Raw genomic sequence first — 14690 nt, 5'->3', positions numbered from 1 at the left:
CGTCATCCATAGCAGAAATAAAACTACGTAGCAGGGGATCCCGGTGCGTGCCTGTGCACATGCGTATTTACGCGCTAATTTCAAGTTAAAATCCAGGGACCCCATGCCCTGCCGCTTTTTAACGTTTCATTTGCGCGCGCGCGCAGCAGAAACTATGCACATATCTGGGCAGCTTTTAAAGTCTGCTTGGCGCACGCTGGCCTGATTTATGCACATTATCTCCCTGTTTTGGTGCGTGCCGGGCTTTTAAAATTCACATTTAATAGCGAGCACTATTTTACCAAGAACAAAAAATTACACACACATTTTTGCGCTGCCGGTAAATGCCGGCCGACCCTCAACATGTCGGCTTGCTTGAAGTGAAGACGGTGGCTGCATCAGATATTCTCTATGGGTTAAGAAATGGGGCAAGAATATACCAATTTACAGCGTTGTTCTGCAGTTCTCATCCAATTAAACTTTATCGGAGATCATCTGAATGGACGTTTTGGCTTAGGAGCCATTTACTGGCAGTACAAAGTTGTGAAGAACGTTTAAAATTTCACATTTAAAATTTAAACCGCTTTTTCCTGCTCCTGCTCCTTCTTCTCTATCCTATGAGACTATCTGAATGTGTAATTACAAGAAAATACCCTTGTTTTTTGAGCATTCAAATTTTCCAGAAACAATTTTCATATATCTGTTTGTTAGTTGTCAACAAAGCCCCCTGAAGAAGCTGTTTCAGCGAAACAGTGACCTCTGTTGGGGTATACTTCAGTGAATTTGAATCTATTGCACTCATCCTTTGAGATTCTGTATACAATGTATCTTTGTTTTATTTTCTGTTGTGTAACAGGTATACACTGTTAGAACTTTGCATACATTGTATCTAGGATGGCACTTTGAAATGTCTCATTGTAGGAAGTACCATTCATTTATGGTTTTATTTTTGGTGTGAATGCAAAATTGGTGTGCATGTTTGGTACTCTTTTTAATTGAATTTTTGGTGCCGTCTGTGCTTTGAGGGTTTTTGGACCGTTGCAATTACTTTACACTGTTGAAGATTTTGTGATAAGATGTCTTAAACATTGTTTCTTGATATACAATAAAAGTGCTTTATGTGGATAGATTGATTCCCTTTGATTTTAGTTTTGTTTTCATAAAAAGTAAATCAACATTTATTGTGCTAGAGGGAGGAATCTAGCTGCCAGGGCTAGAGCTATGACCTTACTTCCTGAAAAACACCACACTGGGGAACCACTGTTCGTTGTAGCCTGATTCTCTGCTTTTAGCCTCATTAACTAACTAACTTTCTTTTTCTTTTCTTTTTTAACCATTGTCTTACTTTATGAAATGCCACAAGTCTTGTCCTATATGTTTGTCTTAATAGATTTCTTTATTTCTTTATTAGTCCTTTCAGCTCAGAAAAATAACACAGCTTTCCCCAAAACCTTTTCTTTTAAAGAACAAGAAATAACCAGTAAACAGCAAGCTTGTAACTTGGGTGATACAAACTGATAGCTCATTGACAATGAAATATGACATTAGTAAATTAGTCAAAAATTCATTCTTCAAATTACATATGTTAAAAACCAAAAGCCGCTACTAGACCTGCAGGATTTCAGAACAGTCCTCCCCGGCCTCAGGAGTGCAGGTGAGAGTGGCGATCGCAGCTTTGCCATGTGGGCTGGCAAGCATAACAAACATTAACAAAAAGAATGGCTTTGGGGTTAATGATAAAGAGGTCCCGTGCTGGCTGTAAACTTCAACCAGATGGCATTTACTGGTTTGCTGAAACCCCATGATTATGCACATATACATAATTATACACTTGTTCCAGTTCCTTGTCTCTATTCATGTGTGTTTGATTACTTGAGCAAGAGTAACATTTATCACTTCACTTGTGGGTGTTTCACCAAAAGTTACCACTGGTTAACCCTATTCTTCATTTCCACCCCTCTAGCCATTAGGGATCCCCTGTGTTTATCCCATCCCTTCTTGAATTAATTACTAGTTTTGTTTTCCCCACCTCTTCCTTGAGGGCATTCCAGGGATCACTACCCTTTCTGTGAGAAAACATTTCATGATCTTCTTCCTGTGTCTACCCCCTTGGAGCTTCATATCATGACCCCCTGGCTCTACAGCTTCCTTTCCATTGACAAAGGTTCATTATTAATATCTTTTGGGTATTCAAAAGTCTGTATCATATCCCGTCACCCCTCCTCTCCTCTAGATTACACATATTTAGGTCCTCAAATCTTTCAGTGCAGACCCTGCACAATTTTGGTTGCCTTTCTCTGGACTGCTTCTACCCTACCTTTATCTTTTTTTAAGATACAGCCTCCAGAACTGAACACAGTGCTGCATAGGAACAATATCACCTCCTGTTCCTCTATTGGTTTCGCTTCTCTCTATGCGTCCCAGCATCTCTCGGGCAACAAGCCGGGCAAGTATGCACCCCCAATAGTTCTTCAGAGTTATAACAATGGAAACTATGACAACCAATCACTGTATGAAGATCGACACATAATAAAGAAACCGGACTGGGCAGAAATCAGCCAAAAATAAAAGTTCATAAAAGCAAGCAGGCAAAAGTGCAAGTCTTTCATGGATTAGAAACAATTATGGTTCGGCAGCTGCAGGTGCTCTTGATCATAAGGGTCATGTTTCTGTTAGAATTCATTTATTTAAAACATTTATTAGATGTCTAATTTTAAAAAGAGGTGTAAGCACCAAGCAGAATAAAATGCTAACTTCATTCAAAATATGCATATGCCTGTGCTTACTTTCTAACTGACTGCAAATAAACATTTAATTAAATGGAGAAATAGCACCTGTTCAAGTGCATTTAATGCTTGTTTATTTTTAACTTTATATTTATTGAATTTCTAAATAAAAATACAAGAACACGCTTGATAAGAAAAGTACAAACATAATAATCAAGTCTTAATACCTAAATTAAGAGTAAATGAAGGTGCAAAAATACACAATAAGCAGGGACAGAGCAGATATAAGACCAGGAAATCCACATCAAAGAAGAGAAAAAAAAATAGAAAAGATACCCTCATATAGGTAGCTTTTTAAAGCTTCCACCCCTAGGTTTCCACATTTCAAAAATATAGGGCCGGATTTTAAGACGTACGCGGGGCGCACAAATGTATGCCCGATTTTATAACATGCAAGATTTGAGAGGATAGTCTCTTACCTAATCCCTCGATAGCCAACCAGATGGTCTCCAGGGAAAAAAATGTGGCCAGTCTAAGGAAAAAGTTACCTGACCTGGTGGTGGATAACCTTCCAAACAGAATTAAGATCCAAGCCTACCACTTCCACTGAAGCTTCATTTGGCACTAGCAATGCTGACACAGCCAACTCTCTTAATATCTAAACCCCCAGCTGTGAACCAGCCATAGCATCGCGATAACATCACCAAGGGAGACTACTCCTGCTCCGAGCTGCCAAGTCCAATGGAGGAAGAGGACAAGAGAGTAGGGGTGTGCATTTGTTTGCAACGTATTGGCAATCCGCAACGTATATGCCATATTCATTGTATTCATGGGGGTCACGAAACATATGGCTAACCCCCACGAATACAACGTATCACTAACAAATAAAGCCCCACCCTCCTGACCCCCCCAAGACTTGCCAAAAGTCCCTGGTGGTCCAGCGGGGGTCCTTGAGCGATCTCGTGCACTTGGGCTGTCAGCTGCCAGTATTCAAAATGGCACCGATAGCCCCTGTAACATAGTAAGGGCAAAGACTATCGGCGCCATTTTGAATACTGGCAGTCGACAGCCTGAGTGCAGGAGATCACTCCAGGACTCCTGGCAAATCTTGGGAGGGGGGGGGGTCAAAAGGGTGGGGGTTTGTAGTGTGACAAACTAAAGAATAGCAAATCACCTGGACTGGATGGTATGCATCCTAGGGTTCTGAAGGAACTACAAAATGAAATTTTAGATCTATTAGTTAAAATTTGTAACCTATCATTAAAATCATCCATTGTATCTGAAGACTGGAGGGTGGCCAATATAACACCAATATTTAAAAAGGGCTCCAGGGGCAATCTGGGAAACTATAGACCAGTGAGCCTGACTTCAGTGCCGGGAAAAATAGTGGAAACTATTCTAAAGATCAAAATCACAGAACATATAGAAAGATATGGTTTAATGGAACACAGTCAACATGGATTTAATCAAGGGAAGTCTTGCCTCACAAATGTGCTTCATTTTTTTGAAGGGGTTAATAAACATGTGGATAAGGTGAACCGGTAGATGTAATGTATTTGGATTTTCAGAAGACATTTGTCAAAGTCCCTCATGAGAAGCTTCTAAGAAAACTAAAAAGTCATGGGATAGGAGGTGATGTCCTTTTGTGGATTACAAACTGGTTAAAAGACAGGAAACAGAAAGTAGGATTAAATGGTCAATTTTCTTAGTGGAAAAGGGTGAACAGTGTAGTGCCTCAGGGATCTGTACTTGGACTGGTACTTTTCAATAGATTTATAAATGATCTGGAAAGGAATACGAAAGTGAGGTAATGAAATCTGCAGATGATACAAAATTATTCAGAGTAGTTAAATCACAAGCGGATTGTGAAAAGTTGCAGGAGGACCTTGCAAGACTGGAAGATCAGGCATCCAAATGGCAGATGAAATTTAATATGGACAAGTGCAAGGTATTTCATATAGGGAAAACTAACCCTTGCTGTAGTTACACGATGTTAGGTTCCATATTAGGAGCTACCACCCAAGAAAAAGATCTAGGCATCATAGTGGATAATGCTTTGAAATCGTCGGCTCGGTGTGCTGCAGCAGTCAAAAAAGCAAACAGAATGTTAGGAATTATTAAGAAGGGAAGTGTTAACAAAACAGAAAATGTCATAATGCCTCTATATCGCTCCATGATGAGACCGTGCCTTGTATACTGTGTGCAATTCAGGTTCCCCTATGAGGAAAGGCTGAAGAGGTTAGGGATGTTCAGCTTGGAGAAGAGACAGCTGAGGGGGGATATGATAGAGGTCTCTAAAATCATGAGAGGTCTTGAACGAACAGATATGAATCAGTTATTTACACTTTCAGATAACAGAAGGAATAGGGGGCACTCCATGAAGTTAGCAAGTAGCACATTTAAGAGTAATCAAAGAAAATTCTTTTTCACTCAACACATAATTAAGCTTTGGAATTTGTTGCCAGTGGATGTGATTACTGTAGTTAGTGTAGCTGGGTTTAAAAAAGGTTTGGATAAGTTCTTGGAGGATAAGTACATTAACTGCTATTAATCAAGCTGACTTAGGGAATGGCCTCTGCTATTACTGACATCAATAGCATGGGATCTTTTAGTGTTTGGGTACTTGCCAGGTTCTTGTGGCCTGGTTTGGCCTCTGTTGGAAACAGGATGCTGGGCTTGATGGATCCTTGGTCTGAACCAGCATGGCAATTTTTTATGTTCTTATGTGGATCCACTGTGGATCCATAAAGGCTAGAGGATGGGAATGAAGAGTAGAGCCATGGGGGTGGCTTGCTGGAATTTTAACTACTATCTGGTGATTACTACCCTTACTCAAAAAAATCCCTTGCATGCTTATTGCAACCCCAACATTGCTCTCTGCTTCAACGGTAAAGGAAAATGTGGAAAAGAGGATTTGCATTCAGGTAACAACCAAAAAGGACTGAACTTCACAATCTGGGTAAACAAATAAACATGGGGGTAGCTTGCTTATCATGGAGGTTACTACCCTAAACCAATTAAGCCTGATATATCACTTTGAATGCATACACAGCGTTGATCTCTGCTTCTACGGCAGGGGGTAATGTGAAAAGAGGATTAGCATTCAGACAACAACCAAGGACTGAACTTCATAATCTGGGTAAACAAATAAGCGTGGGGGTAGCTTGCTTAATATGGCGGTTACTACCCTTAACCAATTAAGCCTGATACATCACTTTGAAAGCATATACAGCATTGCTATCTGCTTCAAAGGTAGGGGGAAGTGAGGAAATCAGGATTTACATTCAGACATCATCCAACAAGGCATTGATCTGTGCAATCTGGGTAAGCAAGCATCGGGGTAACTTGCTTGATGCGGCGGTTACAACACTTAACCATAAACCTTATGCTCACCATTGATGCAACTCCAACATTACTCTCTGCATCAATGACAGGGGATGGCAGGAAATTTGAATCAAACAGTTACCAACAAGCGCCCTGAAGTTGGTGGTTGGTGAAACAGATAAGTATGGGAAAATAAGTGTGGAAGCTTGCTGGGCAGACTAGATGGGCCGATTGGTCTTTTTCTGCTGTCATTTCTATGTATATCAAAATGGCACCATCTGCTGGGGGAAAATGCTCCAGAGTCAATTAACATCAGCGTGACCACAGCAGATGCCATCAAATTTGGCATTGAAGAGCTGAAAAAAGAAGAAGATCTGAAGAGGAGCTCCCAGGCCTGGGTTCCGAGGCCTGGACCTGAGTCTGGACAAAGGATCATGCATTGGGACCCGCCTCCTAGCTGAAGCCCTGGCATATGGACCTGGCCTCCCAGTCTGGTCTTGGTCTAGGTCCAGGCCGAGGCCTTGGACTTGGGCCTGGGTCCGGGCCTAGGCCCCAGCATTTGAACCCATTCTTCGAGTCAGGTTGTGGTGTTGGGCCTAGGTCCAGGCCAAGACCCTGGCACCAGGATCTGGCCTCTGGGTTGAGTTGCGGTGTCAGGCCTGGGCTCAGGCCTAAGCTGAAGCCCCAGCATCAGGACTCTGCCTCCAGGTCTGGTCATGGCATTGGGCATGGGTTCAGGTCGAGGCCCCTTGCTAGGATCTGCTTCCGGATTGGGTTGTGGTGTTGGGACTGGGCTCAGGCTTGGGCTCTGGCCTAAGCTGAGGCCAAGAAGTTGGGTCCTGGCCTCCAGGTTGACTCACAACATCGGGCTAGGCCGAGGCCCAGGTGTTGGGACTTGGCCTCTGGGTTGGGTTATTGGCTTGGGCCTGGGTTTGGCCCTGGTCTAGGCTAAGGCCCAGACATTGGGACCTGGCCTTCATTGAATACTCAATGGATCAGGTATGTTTTTATCTTTTAACTTTTGGGGTCTCAGCTGAGGCCCTGGCATCTGTTCGTGTCTCTGCCGGTGTCACACTACGGCATAAGCCATGTCTTCTGCTTTGGGTCTCGGCTTATGCCCTAGGCGAGGCCTCGACTTTGGGCCTAGGTCTAGGCCTGATGCATTAGTTTAAAATGAAAATAATAAATAAGGTTCGTTTCATTTGTGGGGTCCCAATTCAGTTCTGGCCCCTTCAAATGAAACAAATTAGCCTTATTCATCTGTTTTGCATTTTTGTTTTGAATGAATGCACATCCCTAATGTATAACCCACCCATACTAATCTTAACAAGTGCTGCTATGTACACTAGTTTAAGTGAAAATTCTGACCCTTTGTGTTCAACATTCTTTTAAAATTGCTTTAAATGCTATTCTTACTCTAAGCCTTACAGAAATGTCGTTGTTCTAATAGAGTAAATAATACATTAGGTACATTGATCTGGTTCACAGAAACTACTTCTGTGGATAAACAGTAATTGTGCCATCGCTCTTTGAACCCAAAGTCTAAGGAATGAACTTTGTGTTACAAAACTTGTCCCTGAGCTCTGCTTTATTAGGAAAGAAGCTTCCTAGATGCTTTTATCCTTGGCTGCCTGGGCCACCGTATAAATATTTTTATCATATTTTATCATGATATGCTGGTGATATCTGGCATTAGAAAGAAGAAATATTGGATTTGCTAGATTAAATAACAGGCATATTAAAGGCTTAATTATTTTCTTATTTAAAAAAAACCCACAACTAATAGATGAATATATTGAAGGTGATCACCAAGAGAAAAGGGAAGTAAATAAAATTGTAGAGCCAGAAAATTATTCCAAGAGACTTAATACTGCCAATATTTAAGGAAGGGAGTTCCTAGAATCTGTAACAAAACCAAATCTTACACTAGCCCCTGTTAAATCTCAGTAATACTTATGAGAGGTTGAACATGAATCTACAAGCAGTAGATTAACAGTTAATTTATTTAAAATAAGAATAGGGGGACTGCAATGAACTACAGGCCAGGTCATACTTTATGTATTGCTATGTTTATCAACATCTGGAAATCGGCAAAGAAAGCACACTGAGCATGCTTGTGCCATGATATCAGCTCAAACTGAGGGCAAGAAGCCAAAAATTCTCACCATACCTCAGTCATCCCATTATTTCATTTACATGTGCTTAAACTAATTGTATAGTTAAACTCCATAGGATTCAATGGAGAAAAAGTAAAGAAAAATAGAACTCTTGTATTCCTAATGCATAAAAATACTACTGAGTAATTTTTTGTTTCTGCCATGAGAGCGGATTTGGATGTCATCGGAAAGAGTAGCCCTGTTTGGAGGCAGTTGGAGTAGCGACTCCCCTAGCCTTGGCCATGATATTTGCCCCAGTTGGTGATGTTAGTGGCGAAGGTACTTGGAGTGGAGGCGGTGCGTTGAATGCTTTGGTTAATAAGTTTGGACTTATTAAACCTCTTGAAATTATTTTAGATGTAGTGTGGAATGTCCTAGTGACTCTTGAAGCCTCCATATTATCTTTGACCAAAGCTACTCTGGATACCAATAATTGTGTTTTAGCTAATGCTAATCTGGTCTCTACTTTTGGATCAAGGTTGGATACTATTGATACTCGTGTTACCACAGTTGAGAGTGTCCAGCAAGCTTTGGTTCAATCTGAACAAATATATTCTAAGAAGTTGGAGAATATGGAAAATTCCCTGAGAAGTTCTAATCTTAGGGTACTGAACTTTCCTATTATAAGATTGATATCTCCCATAGAACTCTTTAGAAATTATATTAGGGATGTGAATCGTTTTTTGACGATTTAAAATATCGTCCGATATATTTTAAATCGTCAAAAATCGTTAGGGCCACGATACAATACCAATTCCCCCGATTTATCGTTAAAAAATCGTAAATCGGGGGAAGGGGGAGGACAGGAAAACCGGCACACTAAAACCCCCTAAAACCCAACCCCGACCCTTTAAATTAAATCCCCCACCCTCCCGAACCCCCCCCCCAAATGCTTTAAATTACCTGGGGATCCAGCGGTGGTCCAGAACGGCGGCGGTCTGGAACGGCCCCCTCAATTGAATCCTGTTGTCTTCAGCCGGCGCCATTTTGCAAAATGGCCGCCGCAAAATGGCGGCGGCCATAGACAAAAACGATTCGATGCAGGAGGTCGTTCCGGACCCCCGCTGGACTTTTGGAAAGTCTTGTGGGGGTCAGGAGGCCCCCCCAAGCTGGCCAAAAGTTCCTGGGAGTCCAGCGGGGTTCAGGAAGCGATTTCTTGCCGCGAATCGTTTTCCGTACGGAAAATCGCCGGCAGGAGATCGACTGCAGGAGGTCGTTCAGCGGCGGTCCGGAACCCCCGCTGAACGACCTCCTGCAGTCGATCTCCTGCCGGCGCCATTTCCGTACGGAAAACGATTCGCGGCAAGAAATCGCTTCCTGAACCCCGCTGGACTCCCAGAAACTTTTGGCCAGCTTGGGGGGGCCTCCTGACCCCCACAAGACTTGCCAAAGTCCAGCGGGGGTCCGGAACGACCTCCTGCGTCTAATCGTTTTTGTCTATGGCCGCCGCCATTTTGCGGCGGCCATTTTGCAAAATGGCGCCGGCTGAAGACAACAGGATTCAATTGAGGGGGCCGTTCCGGACCGCCGCCGTTCTGGACCATCGCTGGATCCCCAGGTAATTTAAAGCATTGGGGGGGGGGGTTCGGGAGGGTGGGGGATTTAATTTAAAGGGTCGGGGGGGGGTTTTAGGGGGTTTTAGTGTGTCGGCTCATGATTTTAACGATTTTCACGATAGTTTACACACCCAACGGCAACAATACGATTCCCTCCCCCTCCCAGCCGAAATCGATCGTTAAGACGATCGAGGACACGATTCACATCTCTAAATTATATCATTCATGTTTTGAAGATCCCCTTAGCCGGGATGCTGGTGATAACTAAGGCATACTATCTCCCACAAGCCACAGAAGAAGCTGTTGGAAATCAGTCTCAGGACTCTTCACTAGATCTTACTAATATCTTAGAAACATCTCAAACTACTGAGATTTCACAGAGAGGAACTCTTTTGGTGAATTTGACTTTTTTGTCTGACAGGAATAATGTTTTAAAATTTTTCTTCCGTAATCAATTACTTCTATTTTATGGACAAAAAGTATGTGTTTACCCTGATGTCACTAGAGCAACTCAATTACGTAAAAAAAAAAAAAAAAAGTCTCTATGCGTTCTGAAGTGATATCTAAGGAGGGTCAATTTATTTTATGTTATCCCTGTAAATGCCTTGCCAGATATTTAAATGTGAATTATGTCTTTTTTGAACAATCTCAACTCCAGTCATTCTTAGATTCACATGGCTAGTCCCTACTCTTAGCAGTTCAGCTATGTAATGTGATAACTGTCTCTCATTTTCTTTTCTTGGTTTTAATTATGTGCTCTTTATTCTTCTAGATCTCCCCTTTTTCTTCTTACTAATAAGAGGGCGGTTAGATTTTCTTTTTTACCTGTTTATAGATGATATTTGTTACATATTCTTTTGTTCACCTCTTATTTCTGTAACAAGGATTCTTCTGTTAATTTGAAATGCATGAAAAAAAGAAAATAAAAATAATAAAACCAAAAGGTTTGTAATTTTTCCTCCCTGATAATTAGACAAAATTCAAGGGAATGTAATACGGAAATTAGGAAACATTCAAATGTAAACTGAAACCCAAACAACAAAAGTGTCTCATCCCCTAACTGACTTTGCCTTTCTCTTGTTACCCTGTGGTTAGAATTTCGCAGGTGTATTATGCCGTTGGATTCCAGGATATATTTTTGGTACATTTCCCCAGCTTTTCTTAAAGCCACAGGAATACAATAAATCTGCCAGTAAACTGTTCTATTTCTGCAACAATTTTTCTAAATTCCCATTAAAGATGAATTTTCAAAAGGTTACTCGCACAAAAAGGGCCATATACTTGTGTATATGGCCAAAACCCAACCAATCCTAATTTTGTAAAGGGGCCTCATACACGTGATTATGCACATGCTCTTTTATGTGCATAAACAAGGGGCATGTCAGGGATGTGGCTAAGCATATGCGTAATGATGTATAGGGATGTGAACCCACCCCAACATTTTAAATTTAATTATTTCGAATCCTCCACCCTCCTGACCCCCCACAAACTTTTTTAAAGTACCTGGTGGTCCAGCGGGGGTCCCGGGAGCAATCTCCCACTCTCGGCCGTCAGCTGCCACTAATCAAAATGGTGCCGATGGCCCTTTGCCCTTACCATGTGACAGGGGCTATCGGTGTCATTGGCCGGCCCCTGTCACATGGTAGGAGCAATGGACGGCCAGCACCATTTTTAAAGATGGCGTTGGCTGTCTATTGCTCCTACCATGTGACAGGGGCCGGCCAATGGCACGGATACCCCTGTCACATGGTAAGGGCAAAGGGCCATTGGTGCCATTTTGTTTACTGGCAGCCGATGGCCTGAGAGCGGGAGATCACTCCCAGGACCCCCACTGGACCACCAGGTACTTTAAAAAAGTTTGGGGGGGGGTCGGGAGGGGGGGGGATTCAAAATAATTACATTTAAAGGGTCAAGGTGGGTTGTTTTTTTCTCAGCACAAGACAACCGATTAAAACCGGTAAGAACCGTGGGAACAAAGATTTCCCACGGTTTTTACCCCGAACTCGATACGGGAAACGAGTCCGGTATCAATTCACATCCCTAATGATGTATTTAAAAGTGACATATGCATGTAGAGAGCCAGGTTTTGAATGCACATCCACGCACATATGCACATATATTTGTTACAGTTCATTTAAACATACACGTACTAACTTTCACTTTGATTAGTGACTAGGTGTTTAGTGGCTTGGCTTCTCTCGGTGAGTGGACACAGGAGCTGGACAGACAGTTTGATGGAGTGCATTGGGGACAGAATAGGACCTACTGGTGGATATTGGGAAACTGCAAGTCATATGGGGGTTTCAAGGTCAGACGGGGTGGGGTCGAGATTGCACAGAGCATTGATGGGATAGAGAGGCCATATTGGTTGCTACCTAGGACATGCAGGTTTATACTAGAGGTTAGAGAAACAGATTGGAGGGATATAGGGACATTAAGGGCTATAAAAGGGGAGTGGCAGAGTATGTTCCTGCAACATATAGGGAGTTGTGAGTCAGTAGTGAAGAGTGCCTTTTCAAGGTGACTCTACTTGCCCTGTGGGCACTCATATCTATGTAGCTAGGAGGGTGGGGGGAGAGCAGAGGAGGAGGAGGTACCTTTTACACTGAATATACAGGACTAGGACACAGTTTATGGATCTCTCAGAAGAGCAAGTAATGCATGGGTTCAGGTTCAATAAAGAAACTATCCTGCACATGCCAGCAGTAAGAGGGGGATCTGGAACCTACTTCCTGAAGGGGCCACGCCTTGCCTATACACGTCAAAGTCACTACTGTCCTGGCATTTGTTGCCACTGGCACCTTCCAAACACCTCTTAGGGCTGTGGCTGGATTCAGACAGTCTGCATCATCTATGTGTATAGATCAGGTCTTGGCTGCTTTAGTCAGGAGAGTGCGCCAATATATATCCTTCCCTCAGAGAAGACAACAACAACAAGAAATAGGGATGTGAATCGTTTTTTGACGATTTAAAACAATCGTCAGATATATTTTAAATCGTCAAAAATCGTTAGAGCCGCGATACAATAGCAATTCCCCTGATTTATCGTCAAAAAATCGTAAATCGGGGGAGGGGTGGGAAAACCGGCACACCAAAACAACCCTAAAACCCACTCCGACCCTTTAAAACAAATCTCCCACCCTCCCGACCCCCCCCCAAATGTTTTAAATTACCTGGGGTCCAGTGGGGGGGGGGGGGTCCCGGCGTGATCTCCCGCGATCTCCCGCTCTCGGGCCACGGCTGCGTTAATAGAAATGGCTCCAGTGGCCCTTTGCCCTTACCATATGACAGGGCAAAGGTAGCGCCAGTGCCATTTTGGTTCCTGTCACCCGAGGTCACGAGTGCAGGAGATCGCTCCCGGACCCCCGCTGGACCCACAGGGACTTTGGACAGCATGGGGGGGGGGCTCCTGACCCCCACAAGACTTGCCAAAAGTCCAGCGGGGGTCCGGGAGCGACCTCCCGCACTCGCGCCGTATTGCCAATATTCAAAATGGTCAGGAGGCCCCCCCAAGCTGGCCAAAAGTCCCTGGGGGTCCAGCGGGGGTCCAGGAGCGATCTCCTACGCTCCTGACGTCGGGGGAGAAAAAACAAAATGGCGCCGGCGCTACCTTTGCCCTGTCATATGACAGGGCAAAGGTAGCGCCATTTCTACAATGCACCGGAGGCCCGAGAGTAAAAGATCACACCAGGACCCCCCCACTGGACCCCAGGTAATTTAAGGCATTTTGGGGGGGTTCGGGAGGGTGGGGGATTTATTTTAAAAGGTCGGGGTGGGTTTTAGGGTTGTTTTAGTGTGCCGGTTTTCCCGCCCTCCCCCTTCCCCCGATTTATGATTTTTGACGATAAATCGGGGAATTCCTATTAAATATCGCCTCTAATGATTTTTGACGATTTAAAATATATCGGACGATATTTTAAATCGGCAAAAAACGATTCACATCCCTAATGCTGCCATCTGGCCCAAACGTCGGCCACCACAGACAGCCCCTATGAAGGGCCAGGATACCCCTGTTCACTAAGTAAGCAGGCTCTACAGTGCAGCCAGTGGGAATATCCCTTTCCACAGTGGAAACAGCTTTGTGGAGCAATGAGAACCACGCGACAGGCCATAATCAATGCCTTCTATGAGGAAGCCGTAGGTTTCCAGTCCTATCGTGTGCTAACATTTGTGCGCATGATACAAATATGTGCGGTTGTGCATGGACACCCTTCTAAATGCGCTTATGGGCGTGCACATGGGTCTTTGAAAAATATCTTTCCTATGTTTGTTTGGTATTTCATTACTTGTAGGAGGTAAGAACATAAGAACATAAGAAATTGCCATGCTGGGTCAGAACAAGGGTCCATCAAGCCCAGCATCCTGTTTCCACAGAGGCCAAAACCAGGCCACAAGAGCCTGGCAATTATCCAAACACTAAGAAGATCCCATGCTACTGATGTAATTAATAGCAGTGGCTATTCCCTAAGTAAACTTGATTAATAGCCGATAATGGACTTCTCCTCCAAGAACTTGTCCAAACCTTTTTTGAACCCAGCTACACTAACTGCACTAACCACATCCTCTGGCAACAAATTCCAGAGCTTTATTGTGAGTTGAGTGAAAAATAATTTTCTCCGATTAGTCTTAAATGTGCTACTTGCTAACTTCATGGAATGCCCCCTAGTCCTTCTATTATCTGAAAGTGTAAATAACCGATTTACATCTACTCATTCAAGACCTCTCATGATCTTAAAGACCTCTATCATATCCCCCCTCAGCTGTCTCTTCTCCAAGCTGAACAGCCCTAACCTCTTCAGCCTTTCCTCATAGGGGAGCTGTTCCATCCCCTTTATCATTTTGGTTATGATTCTGATTCTGTTTAGAATAAGAATTATAAAAGAAGACAAAGCATATGCTAGGCTGAAAACTTGGCACATTATAGTACATGAAAACCCAGAGCAGCAAAA

This window comes from Rhinatrema bivittatum, chromosome 4 (assembly GCF_901001135.1).
Source record: "Rhinatrema bivittatum chromosome 4, aRhiBiv1.1, whole genome shotgun sequence".
Lineage (NCBI taxonomy): Eukaryota > Metazoa > Chordata > Amphibia > Gymnophiona > Rhinatrematidae > Rhinatrema > Rhinatrema bivittatum.
The sequence above is the reverse complement of the archived record's forward strand: the minus strand, read 5'-3'. Positions refer to the sequence as shown.